The following is an 11,483-nucleotide window of genomic DNA, read 5'->3' on the forward strand; positions in this document are numbered from 1 at the left end:
ACTGCTCATTTTCCTCTGTCATCGGCTTCCCTTGTCTCAGTTGTGATTTACTAACAAGATCAATCCGACCTACCCTGGAGACAGTGACAGACATTTCCTGCAAATAACAATGGGCAACAGATGGTTATGAATACAAAGGCACCTTTTGTATTTGCTCACCTTTTCTTAGTCTGTCTTAGCAACTGATGTTTCAAGGGGACCTATTATGCTTTTCCTTATTTTCAGTCATATATATGATGTTACAATGTCAGATGTTCATATTAAATGTGGCCAAAGTGTCAAATAATGAGGTATCATCTGCTCCACACACACTGCATGAGTTCACTGCTCTGCTCTGCCAACATTATGGTGTTTTTTCATTGTTTTTTGGGGGTAGTCACACTCTGAGTGTTTTTCCATTACACAGCACAGCAAAGTAAAATAAGTTGTTTACCTGTTGGAGGTGTGCTGGTCGTCTGCAGCTCTTCAAACATCATCATCACTGTGGCTGTTTCTGCTTGTACTATTCCTCACTGCATTATTTCTAACTAATCTGCTGAACAAATAGCTCCAAATATCTCCATATGTTGTCATTTCGACCGGTTTTTAGCACTGCTATCATAGCTACTTCTGTGAGTAACACGTTTCATTTCTTGTAAATTCTTTACAATAAAAGTCTTCTGTTATTGAGTCATTTAAAAGCTTTTAAAATGAAGCAGGAAATGTTGGGTTTTCATCAGCAGTGATTTAACACGACTCTAAGCTAAGACTGCATGTTTGAGACAGAGGCTGAGCTGAGGGGCTGCATAAAGGGCCAGTATAAGATAAATAACAAGTTTTTTTAACTGTGAAACATGCAAAGCTACTATAGTGGAATCCCAGAATACAAGTATAGAGCTGGAAATGAGCTTAACAGGTCCCCTTTAAAGGGCTACGATAAGATACTGTACTCACGTTGTACTTTCAACTGTACACAACTCAAATATTGCTGAAATTACTTTCAAGTGACATGTTTGAAAGGTTCAGAGTTGGAACAAATTTAATCAAAAAATAAAGCAGCAACAATTCGAATGATGGCGTAATCATTTTCATAATTTTTCAAACACAAGGTATCTCAATAGTGAGATTTTACTGCTGATCTGTTTAATATCAATGTAACTTGAATATGTTTGGGTTTTGGACTATTGGTCAGGACAAAAGCTATTTTAAGAAGTCAGTTTGGAACTTGTGGTGGACACAACAGACATTTAATTTTAATCATGAAATTATTCAATAGTTTGCTATGTATCCACTTTAATCCATCATCTTAATCAACATCTACTGATATATAGACTAATCAAGAAAGGATCTGCTGGACAATTTGACAAAAAGGTCTTGGCACAAGCTCCACTCCCTGGAAATTTTTGTCATGGAAATGGTTCAGTTGTTATCATTTGGCCAAAAGAGCCAAAATATTTTTTTTTTTTGTTTGTTTTTTTTGGTCAAACTACTATTTTGGAAGTCAATAATGAACCTTCAAGCTCAACTATATTTCACATGTTATAGACTAAAGAAACCAGAAAATATTCACATTTGAAAAGCTGGAACCAGAAAATGTTTCCAAAGAATGACTCAAAACGATTAATTGACTATCAGAATAATTGGCTATTAATTTAATAGTTGGCAACTATCAATTAACCGACTAATCGTTGCAGCTCTAGATTCCATAAACATGCAGGAGTGCTATACAGGCAACTGGACTGTTGCTCTACCACAATAGGATTCATTTCTTGTTTCGTAACTGTTCATTTGACATTTATGTTTCAACTTGTGTACATGGTGGCTGACTGAGCTGAAAATGTTTTCTTTGGTTAATCTTGTGAGGCTTCAACATGATGATGTTTACCGGCTTTTTTCCTCCACTAGCAGAAAGCAACAATACAATATATGGAAAGTGATTTCTAGTGTCACTGAGCACAGTTTACAAAAGCTCTACTACATCATTGGGAATTACAGAAAATCCCAAGTGTTTGGCAACAAGCCAACCCTACACAGAGGCTAGTGTTTCCCCTATAATTGTACAGGCCTGGCAGGCTGCCAGGCCAATGAGAACCCCCGCCAGGCCAAAAATATATATTTTTAATGCCAAAAATAACGCCAAATATCCATTCATTCAGAAATCAATAGCGTTTGGGGGCCTTTGTGCAGCGTTGTTCCAGAACGTGAGTCAACATCTTTGTTGTTGCCTGGGAAACTCTTGGTAGCATAGCTCCTTTTAAGGAATAGAGCAGTGTGTAATGTGTGTGTGTGTAGTGAGTGAGTAGTTGAACGAGTGCAAGCGGCAGAAAAGTGATGGATGAATGTGAGCAGAGCACAGGAATTGGTTAGCAGTAAGTTGTCAATCTGGCAGTAAATGTTCAGTATACGCTACAGTGTATCAGTTAACAAATGCTGCAGCTTGTCTAGACAAAGAAAAGTGATGTGTGTCGTTTCCCCACCTGGGGGTTAGCTCCAAAGTTGGCAATAATGGGTTAGCCTAACTTGACAACGCTAAACAGAGAAACAGAGAATGGAGAAATGTCTGACTGCTGAGTCTCTCTCAAGTTTTTCTGAGCGCATCCATCCTCCCACCACCCCAAAGCAGTCAACCTAAGGGAAACACTGGAGGCAATGCTTTAACATTTTACAAATGAAAAAACTATTATTTAAAGATTACTGTAAGGTTAAAGCATGCAGTGTGTTAAATAAGCATTCTTAGATTACTTTTCAAACTTAAATTAATGTAACTTTGCATCAGTCTGTGATTAGCAGACTACTCTGATGAGATTACAGAAGTTCAGCGTGTGTAACAGCTTTGTTAAATGCAATGGAAATAAATTTCACACTGAATCCACACAGGAGAAGGTATAATTTATCAAGCACATGTGAAGGTTCCAACACATTATCAGAGGCGAAACAGATCTGCACTGACTGAGCTACTGTTTTCTGCTGCCTACCGTTATTGTCAGCACCCTTAACTTTGACCACATTTGCAGCTGACATTTCCAAGTACTACCAATCAGACTGAAGCTTCATATTGTATGGCACTGTGAAGAAATGCATATTCTCATCCTGTGTGTGCGTAAACCTCACTAGATCATAACACTAAAAACTTTCCATTATCTTGGGAGGAAAAACTATTGCATGGCAAGTTGTTAAGACTGCAGTGTCTGAGGCAATAAATGCTGATCATGTAGAGACACCTCAAGGCACAACTATGGTAAGTTTTTTACAGAAAACCCATTTCCATTCTGGTCTGTAATGTGGTATCCAGGGAGCAAGGCCAATAAGATGGTTCATTTATCAAGCTGAAAGTTTCATTAAGACCAGCACCTCGTTTCGTTCACAGAGTTGGCAGATTTATTTACCCTTGACTCATATGGCTTTTTGAGGGAGCAGGTCCAACTGCTATAAACAGTCTGTCTGGACATGTAAATGTCCATGATACAAGGTCTTTTAATGTTGTTTTTGGTTTGAGGTATATTTCATGTAGACCCACTTTCTGTTATTGGGCATGATTCTATTACGTTATGACTTCTGCACACCTCTTTAAAAATCTCCTCCAAACATGTTTTAAAACATATTAAAATGCTCTGCTATGAATAATAATAACATGTTTTTTTCACAAAAATCTCTATTATTCTAATTACCTAGATAAAAACTGCATCTACATCTTCTCCCCCATTGTAAAACCAACATGTTAAACTCAGACTTAAGGTGAGCAAAGAGAGAATTTCCACCTTCAGGAGATGAATGTTAAAACAGCCTTCTAGTTTCAACTTCTGCATCCACCTAAAGGAATAATACACAAAACACACTTCTGAGATAAGTGGGCCTTTTCATAGTTACAAAGCTGCGGTTTCAATAATTTATTCAGTACCAGTACTGAGAAAGCCAGGCCAGTGTTAAACTGAAAAAAACAACTAAAAACTATACTAAATTAACATTATACTGAACCACACTGTACAGGGTTCCAGGGTAATATTTTCCCTCTTATATATAACTGTATTTGCAAGGGACAAGGTACAAATCATCAATCTTAATGAGGTTTTTTTTTTTATACCAGGCAATTAATCAGGTGTTGTGACCCACCTCAAACTGCACATCAAACAACAACCAATCTGGCTGAAATTTGGACCAATTGTAAAATTAGTCAGGGGGCAATCAATTCAGGGATAAAATACAGCTTCATGCACCCGTCCTCACAAGAAAAAAACAAAAGTATAGGTCTATAATTCAGTCCGGCAAAAACAACCTATAGTTATGTTTACGCCATCTAGTGGCCGTAGTAATTATGTCTTGGGAAAGTGACGCAGTTCAGATGACATCAATATAAGGTGACTTGATAAGGTGATTTTGCCTGGTTTAGGAGGCAGGTTGGGTGAATGGCTAGATAGATGGTGTATTTTGCTGCAGAAGACACTGTTTGCGGGGACAGTCAGGACATTTTTTTAAAAACCGTAATATTGTGGTGTTTACCATTGCCATGACAATGAAGGTTGCGTAACTTTATGGAAGTATAAAACATGTTTAAAGTGATCATTTTAACCCAAACCATGATCTTTCCCTAAGCCTAAACAAATGGTTTATGTGCCTAAACAGACCGTAACCACAGCATTGTCACGCCATAAAACATAATTATTTTTTAACTGTGATTTGTGACAGTTTTGGAAGTGCATTACTACGGCCGCTACATGGTGTAAACATAGCTATAGGTTGTTTTTGCTGGCCTGAATTTTAGACCTGATTCTTCAAACGATGTTATTTTTACCACTTGCATTGTTGTTAGAACAAATTCCTTGTGCAACTTTGTAGAAGCAGGTTCATTTTTTTAAATCTAGTATTAGAGAGAAATAATTATACCAGTACTAACAATCTCAGTGTCTTCTTTCTGTGAAATATGTGACTTTAAATAGAAAACTGGTCCAGCTCCAGCCAGCTGAGGGGATGCAGTAGTCTGGCCTTTTGTGCTTTGTCATTATTTTGATACATTATCAATTACCCCTGTGAAACATTAACATCTGAATAATTTAAATTCAACAAAAATATTTAAATGTATTTATACAGCTATTACTGTAAACTGTATTGCCCAATTTTCTAAGCCAACTGTACAGTAATATTTCACAAAAATCTTCAAGCATCATACATTATTACCATTTCAGTTAGCTACGTGGGTGTAATAAAATGATTTATGCTGGAAAAAGTAGCACAAAAGTGTTATTTTCAGCTCAAACATCAAAGAACTGAACGCAGGACGTACCTTTTCAAGTGTCTGGGACTTTAGCTATATTAATTTTTTTTCTTCTTCTTGTGAATCTCAATATACTTCCAGGATGACACATAATATGAACAAAGAAGCTCCATTAGTACTAAAAAGGAGCCTCTATTTAACGAAACATTACCAGCCTCATCCAAGAAAAAAGTAAGACAGAAAAAACAGAACAGGAGTATAGAAAACAGGAAGTAACATGCACAGACCCAAGATCCCCCCAACTGTCTCATTTGCAAAAGCCCTTGATTAATTGAGATGTATAATAATTACAAAGAGGATTAATTCAATCACGGAGATGGTGAGACAGAAGGCTTTGACATTTGTGGGAGTCAACACCTTGGCCAAGCAAGACAAAAATATCAATTATCTTGACTTAGGCAAGTCACTGGTGTGGATTTAACCTATAAGAAGGATTTTGTTTTGACATAATGGCAATGTGAGAATGGAGTCTTTCATAAGCAGCCTTGTAATCTTCCTGCTCAATTTTCATTCCAGAGGTAACAGCTGCAATAGTCATAGTGAATGAAAAGCTGTTTGATGTTTCCGGCTGTATATGAGGCTGAAGTCACTTTCAGCAATCTGACAGCAAACAGCCCTAGGTGGAAAGATGAACTTGATATAATAGAGTTTCTGGTGACAGTGAGGAATGGGGAGCATGGGCTCATAGTAATGATGATATCAGTCACTGTGTGATCGTGCGCTGATAGATGAAGCGTTTGCTGAACCTTCTGAAGCCAGGCAGGGAGTGGTAAACACGAGTGCTGTCAACATAACAGTAGCAATACGCTGATTTTCTTAACTATCTACCTAATGTGCCGAGATAGTCCTTTCTCAGATGTGATCAATCAATATGTAAACATTATCACTAGTCTACAAGATCAACTGTCTAAGGGTATTTTCAGACCTGCCTTGTTTAGCCCAGTTGACTCTCGTGTTGTTTTCCCCCTTGGTGTGAATGGTTTGAATGGTATGAATGGTGTGGTGTTTGGGTAGCTCTGAACACATCAATCATACTTGGGTGCGGACTAATACAATTGTTTTCCGAGATCCTTTGAGGAAGCGTCCAATCCTAAACGTATTCTGGAGCAGTCCATTTGCGGACTGGACTTGCACAATGAAGAACGTTATATTTGGCTAAAGGAACTTATATCAGGTCCTCCTTCCTGTGTTTACGTCCTTGCTCCCGCCCCAGACACAACTAACCAATGAGCCGAGTGAACGTTCTCAGCTGGCTTTTAGTGATGTGTTTGGGTTCGCTGGAATTTTTTCTGTGTGAAAAGAAACCGAAGTTTACCCAATCATTCACTGGTTTGGACAACACCAAACAAACTATAGGTTTGAAAACGCCCTTAGAGACATACTGACACATGGAGGCAGGGATCAGTGCAAGCTGACAACACCCATAAGTCTGTACATTCATCACATATCAATACAATTGATAGAATTCAATTGTTGCAGCCATACACATTTGTTCTGAAAATCAAATATGCATAACAGATGCTTTTGTTAGGCCACTTCTAAGCAAAACATGTGAATAAATGTGAACTTCTGTGTCAAAAATACCTAAATTTCTTGTTCACTTTGCAAACCAAACATCAATTACAAATTAATAAAAGAACACAATAAACTGTCACATTTATCTACAATGTCTTATGGAACAAAATGAAATAAAAAGCACCTCTGCTAGCATTAGAAGAAATTATTACACTTCTATGAATTACATTATTAGTCTTTAGGGAAAACAAGCAGAGGCGCTACATCACAGCAATTTAATAAATGAAATCAATATTTAATGAATGAGGTGACTGTTTAAAACGTCATCTACAGTAGTAACTACATTAATATCGAGAAATGTCACCATCTGTCTGATTACTTAAAGCCAGTGTCTGACTACTCGGGAGCCAGTGATGAGTGTAGTGACGTAACCAACCCCTCTAAACCTGCACTCTTCTCTGAGTCATAATTTGGTCAAATCTCAACACACATACTATTAAATCACAACTTCCTCTCTTACTCTTTCAAATACTAGTTCTGATATCCACTGATCCATAAATCTTCTCAGCAATCCTGTAAAAAAGATGTTGTTTATAACTGATCTTATATAACTTCATAATAAGCTAATTTACACTCTTCTTAATTGTACATTCGTGATTACTATACAATGAGGTGCTGCTGGCAGGAAATGCAGCACAGCTTTCCATGGTGCAGTTTGACCAAAATGTAAAGACATACAGCCAAAAAATAAGCCAACTTGATGACAACATTATACATCACCCAAAGCATATAAAAATAAAATCAACAATAATGACAAAATCCATGAAGACATCCTTTTTTTTTTTTTTTGGTTGTTATGTTTTTGTATGCTGTCAATATGTTTAGACAATTATAAGGCACAAAATGCCCATTAAAAGTGGTTCTTCTATCTCTTGAACATTGACACTTCATCCATTTACATATCAGTATTCACCATCAGCTGAAATGTCATGCCTAAGACATGTAGTAACTATGCCAAACATAATCACTACATGTCTAAAGGGAAGTGAAGTGAAGCCCAAGGAAAAAACAATCAAAAGGTTCAAAAGGTTAACAATCATAAGAAGCTAGAGAGACCGGAGATGAACTAAAAATGTGTCCTTATGCATCTGTGTGTACTCCACTGGTATGATATTTCAACAAAATGTGTTTTATTTAACTTCAATCTGTATTGTTTGTGTTCATTATATCGTCAAACAATGATGAATTACAGGGATTTCGCAGGAGATGTTTTACTACTTGTGCAGCTTTGCAACAACACCAACATCCCATGTTTTGAATCCGTGGCAATATTTGTCTCCACAGTGAACCGAAAAGTAATTTCAAATGCAATTGGGTTGATGGCATTTGGACACAAACGACAGCAGACCTGTTTACGAAAAACAATATCGCTCTGCAATATTTCAACAACACTCTTTACAGCTTTGAGGTGAGAAAAAAGGCTCATCCAATATAATAAAACACAGGGTGGCAACACACTGAGTGCCAAGACTGTTCAGGCTGAATAAGACTGTCATTTAATTTATATGACCTTTATTTAACTCTGTTTGAAATCAGCTCTCCATGGCCACCTTGTTCTAGTCCTGTCAGACCGGTGGGAACCTGAAAAGCTGTTGTCCTGAATTGCAATTTGTAGAAGCCGCAAGGCTAATTCATGCTGATTTTCACAGCATTTAATATGAGCCACTTGGAGAGCAGCTAATCAATTACTGCTACCAGTGGCTGAAAAACACCACCAACCTGATAAAATGCAGACTAGTGAACAAATGTACATTTGTGAAACAATCATTATTGCTGACTTCAACAAGTCTCTAAAAACCTGTATTTCACAACCATAGAAAATGGTGACTCTTCAGCCATGAAATGAGAACTGTGAAATAGACACCAGAGGAACTACGCACGCAGATCTATCCTCAAAATACTGGGTGTATTCATTATTGAAGTTATTAATATCTCACAGCACACAATGGCAGACAATTTACAAAGCTATCATCATGTTGAATGCCAAGTTCTCAGCTGAAAACAATGTAGGCAGAATATCTGATAAGTAAGGATGAAATGAAAATGTCATTAAATATATCATTGTTCATTTTGAAGGTTGAGAGTCACTCATGTCAATATGCTTCTCTTCCCTGTGAAAAGACTTCAAGCGAAGCAACATCCCAAGTCTTCTATAACACACATGCATCCTCTATATGGAGGCTGTCTATACACTGTCAGCAAATATATGAGCTAAACTCTGGAATACTACCTGAGAATATGTTTTATATTTAATCATTTTCTTAAGAACAGATGTTTTTGGAACTACAGCAGCTTAACAGAAGACGCGCATTCTCGTTTATATTTAGCTACAGACGGTGTAAGAAGTATAAAACGTCTTATTGTTTCCCAATGTAGCCTTAATCCATTATTACAATAACAGAAAATGTCACCGCAAATGCAAATGACACCGTCAGCTGTCGGTTTGCCACGAAAAGGCGAACTGACAACAAGCATTAATAGGGTCCGAATGAGAAGGTGACACACAGAAATTCAACGTGTTTTTCAATAAAAGTGACAGCTGGGGAAAAAAAGTAAAACATTGTCGAGCAAGCTACAACTCGACATAACCACAGAGTCCACCTTGCACGGACTTGCGCAACAAAGTTTCCCGTTAGAGGGGTGAATATGATTCAGACAACTGGAGCCTATTCTGGGATATTAAACAAAAAAAGGGAAGGTATGAAAACATGTTCAAAACAGCCAGCAGCAACAATGTCAACTTCGAGTTTTTTAACGGCAGGCAACATCCCAGAAGCGAAAGTATGCACCAACAAACAAAAGATTGTTGCCAGCAGCCGACAAAACTCGACCGCTAAGTCGGAGCAGCGAAAGGAAATATCAGCTCTGATAGAGAGAGGAAGAAGAGAACCGCCTTTACTTACACCGGAGCAAAGAAGAAGTCCAAGCAGTCCCCGTAGGAAAAAAAAAAAAAAGCTCCCGGTCCGCTGCGCTCCACAGTCCGAGCTCCACATCCAGCAGTCTGTCGCCCTCTCCTCCTCCTCCTCCGCTCGCCTCTACAGCTGCTCAGTAAGTTTGCTGACGTCAACAAGCACTCAGTCTCAACCGGCAAAGCTCTTTGGTCGCAACTTGAATAATACATGGAAAAGGAGGGGAAAGACGCGACCGGAAAGAATCGGGGAGGCAGGCACCACGACAATAGCCATATTCATTATAAAAATAAAAAAAGAAAAAAGAAAAAGTTAGGAAGAAGCTTGTAACGAGGCAGGTGCTTTATGGGAGTTTCTGCGCAAGTATTTGGATATAAAAAATATAATTACAAAGCAAAGATAGTTGACACAACCATAAAAGCTATGCAGCTAAAGCTAATAGGGAAGCAGTTTTTGTTTCCCCAAATTTGATTTATTATTATACATGAACAGACAAGTAATTAGTTAAATAAATAATATAGGCAAATTAAGATAAAACATTGATAATTCTGTTATGGGGGTTTTCCGAAATGTATGGAATATTTTGTCATTACAAATCGCCTAATTTTCTCAACCTTGATACAGTTCAGTTGGCTGCTTCTTAAATCCAGCCTTCACATTCAGGTGCAGCATGTGTCTATTTCAAAATAATAAAACTATAGTGGTCAGAGTAGTGAAAGCTAGGACCCTTAAACTGACACAAATTAGACCCTCATTTGATAAGATTTAGTCACAGGGTCCCCCATCTGGTAAGATTTTTGGTTTTAGATGTTTTATTACAGAAAGTGTATGAAACTCATGACCAAAATAGTCATATATTCTGCCACTGCGTTACTCATGGATGGAATTATAGTGAAAATAAATTATTCTCCTTTTTGCTGAGGCCCCCCTAAGCCCCTTCAAGGATCCCTGGTGGTCCCCGGACCCCACTTTGAAAACCATTGTCATGGGGAATGCCAAAATCACTGTAGATGGGTTGTGAATAATTGTGTATGAGGAAGCCTGGCCAGAATGGCTAGGAAGGTGGTAGGAGGCAGACTCAGACTCTTGCTGAATGAGTAAAAACCAATTTATTCAGTCCAGTGTAACAAAAAAAAGGTGTCCCAAAAGATGAAATGAATACAAGCAAATTAAATTTAACTGGCTCAACTCAGGATAAAGCAAACTAAGGCATGATCATGTGTATTCAGCTACACTGTCATCCACTAACTTCTGCTCCCCCTGAACCTACATCTCTCCCCTTAAATAGACCCTCCAATCTACCAGGCAGAACCACATTTATTGCAGGGGGGTCCTTTCCCTTATATTTCCCTTATAACAGTGCTACTTGTATCAGTCAACATTGTTTACACAAAACACATCCACAGCATAAATCTCAACATGAGCCAAAACAAGAAAGAATCATATAGATGATAAACCAAACATTTAACTAAGTAAAATAAATCCCCCTATACTTGGTCTAACCCAGTGACATCACTGGAGATGTCATCCAGTGTATAAATACAGGAAATGGTTAGGCACCGTCTCATTTAGTCTCTGTAACACATGGTGAGTGTGGTAAGTAAGAAAGAAAATGATTAACTAATGGAACGCAGACCTAAACCAATAAACAGTAACTAAACTTAATACTTGTCTGTTTTATTTTAACCAAACATGTTGATGGTATGTAACTGTAACCAAACATAATGCAAACCACAAACAAACCTGGGATA

General features: G+C 37.8%; 1 protein-coding gene across 2 annotated transcripts in view; it reads right to left on the reverse strand.

Moving 5' to 3' along the window:
* gulp1a (GULP PTB domain containing engulfment adaptor 1a) overlaps nt 1–10,023 on the reverse strand; it is a 91,793-nt gene extending 81,770 nt beyond the window's left edge. Inside the window, exon 1 of one of the 2 annotated variants that reach the window (XM_042426551.1) lies at nt 9,727–10,023. The gene's annotated coding sequence lies outside the window, so the exon portion shown is untranslated. The remainder of the gene's footprint in view (nt 1–9,726) is intronic. The other variant, XM_042426555.1, reaches the window with a different exon arrangement.
* Nucleotides 10,024–11,483: the final 1,460 nt, after the last annotated feature.

Source organism: Thunnus maccoyii, chromosome 11, assembly GCF_910596095.1.
Source record: "Thunnus maccoyii chromosome 11, fThuMac1.1, whole genome shotgun sequence".
NCBI lineage: Eukaryota > Metazoa > Chordata > Actinopteri > Scombriformes > Scombridae > Thunnus > Thunnus maccoyii.